Below are 2,259 nucleotides of genomic sequence, written 5' to 3'. Positions count from 1 at the left end.
TTTTATTGTTAAAATATTATTTTAAGTTGTCGTGTTTTAATTTACTTGGGTATTAGAACAAATTGTAAAAATTATTATTGCAAATTAATTTTATAATTTTGTAATTAAAAAGGATATATTAAACTTTGCCTTATTGTTAAAATAAAATTAAAATTTGTGATCGAAAAGTTAATTTTGTGATCTGAAATAATTTCATTCAACAAATTTTTATTTGTAATTTTAATTTATTCAACATCTGAAATTAATTTTGTGATCAGTATGTGTCAAACCACTACTATTGGCATATATTACGTCTTAGCGACTAAGCTAAGTCCTTCTCATTCAGTTTCCATATGCAGTATATAAATACAGTATATGCTTCTTCTTTCATCGCGTAAACTTAGCCTATTGTTATTTAATTTTTATACTTGGACTAGGGACTAGGGGCTAGCTAATACGGCTAATGTTGGCTGGAAAACAAAACTACCAATCGGAATTTTTTCAGCCTATCCAATGATTTATTCATGGATGTGGGACTTCATAAGATGTATTAAATCTTTATGGTTCTGAGCTCTTCAGCCTTGTTTTCGGGTGAACAGAAGTAGGCCTACTTCAATTAGATTATAGGTTATGAGAACTCAGCTTGCAATATATTTTAAGTTAATTCGTCCGAATTCTATTTTAATTTTATTTTAAAAGATATTGAAAATAAAGTGTTAAAAATCACTTACACAAACTCTAATTTTGCATTTTTCGGCCCTTAATTCTTGGCGTAATCCTTCGGCTAATGCTCTCACCATATATTTAGTTCCATCATAAACACTATTGCCAGGTAATGCGATCACTCGATAAGCGGACATACTAAATTAGAGAATGTAATAAAAGAATTGATATTGAGAATATAAATATTAATGAGACGAAGAGGATTAATAATTGCTTAATTAGCATAATTACCTGCTAATGTGTATGATCTGTCCGTCCTCGATGCCTTTTTCTCGCATTAGTTTGATTGCTTCACGAGTACAAATGCATAAAGCTAATACGTTAACCTATACGACAATTTCTTGTTATTAAAAAGTAATAAAGTAGTGTATAATAATCGATTAATTCGAACTCAATACACCACCAGTATTTAGCTCAGTGTTATAATTTGAGGTAAACCCAGGATGAGTTTGAGAAAAAAAACATTGTGGGATCTGAACCGCCCCTGTGGTTAATTATCAATTTAATTAAAAAGTTAAATTTTTGACAAAAAATATTCGTTGATTCTGGTGGGAAAATTAAGTTTTCTAAAACTAAGGAAACGGGTAAAAATCACTTCCTTTAACGGAAGATCGACATCCTTTTGTTTTCCCTTATCTACTAAAAATCTTAGTAACCCTGGAAATTGTTAACCCTTCGATAAATCCTCTTTTCCTCTGTTCACGTGGAAAATACGAAATGCTGATTGGAGAAAATTCATGAGAAAAAGAAAGAATTTTGCATGATTCGGGGAGTACGCCACGAAATTCGAAAGAAGGAAGGCCAACGCCCAAAGTCGAATCCCGAAGTTTCTCTAAAATGAGTTGAAATCAGTAAATAGGGAAGAAATTATTTAAATATGTGCCATTCAAGATCTATTCAAGGAAAAACTATAGTATAAATTTTAGAGGACAGAAGAAGAAAGAGTTATACATAAATAGTATGATTATAATAGAAATTGTGAGCTCTCTCTCTCTCGAAAAGCTTTATTTGAATTTTCTATTTGTATAATTTTGTTGTTTTGTTCCATTAAATCTTTGTTTTATTAGAAAAAAGGAAATGTCTCTCAGTTTGATTCAGAATCGTAAGAGGTTCATTTTTGTATCATCTCAACACGCGTGTTAATCCGCGTATCACAAAATTGATTGACTGATGTCGGGAATCCTGACGAGGAACAGGATGATTACACGATCACCTATTTCCGCTAAAATTAACGCTCTCCTAGAAAAAGTTTAGAGATCGAATCTTGCGATTTTGTGCCGATTAAGTGGTACACTTTCTACAGATTGTACCCCCGGCTATCTCACAACATTAAACGCTCATAATTCAGTTGTAATAAAACATTTATCTTGGTGTTAGAAAGGTTTTGGTCTACCCTGTTTATAGTATCACGTACGAAACATTTGGGGCATTTTTCTTAATATTTTACACGGATTATATTGAAGTTACATCGCACTAGAAGTTTTTTTGTTTAATTTCGCTTCAATTAAAGAAAAAACTTACTTGTAATAATTCTCTCCATTGTTTAGTCGAACCATT

General features: G+C 31.3%; 1 protein-coding gene across 1 annotated transcript in view; it reads right to left on the bottom strand.

The window, feature by feature from the left end:
• Window positions 1-1,132, bottom strand: part of LOC111616124 (dehydrogenase/reductase SDR family member 11-like) — a gene marked incomplete at its 3' end in the record, with an annotated part of 14,489 nt that extends 13,357 nt beyond the window's left edge. Inside the window, exons 1-2 of the mRNA XM_023357551.1 lie at window positions 934-1,132; window positions 711-840 (exon numbers count right to left, since the gene is read on the bottom strand). The remainder of the gene's footprint in view (window positions 1-710; window positions 841-933) is intronic.
• Between the last annotated feature and the right edge of the window lie 1,127 nt (window positions 1,133-2,259).

The sequence above is a fragment of the Centruroides sculpturatus genome, unplaced genomic scaffold (genome assembly GCF_000671375.1).
Source record: "Centruroides sculpturatus isolate CEXI.00-Female unplaced genomic scaffold, Cexi_2.0 scaffold2941, whole genome shotgun sequence".
In the NCBI taxonomy this organism is placed as follows: domain Eukaryota; kingdom Metazoa; phylum Arthropoda; class Arachnida; order Scorpiones; family Buthidae; genus Centruroides; species Centruroides sculpturatus.
This window is presented reverse-complemented; position numbering and strand designations above follow the sequence as displayed.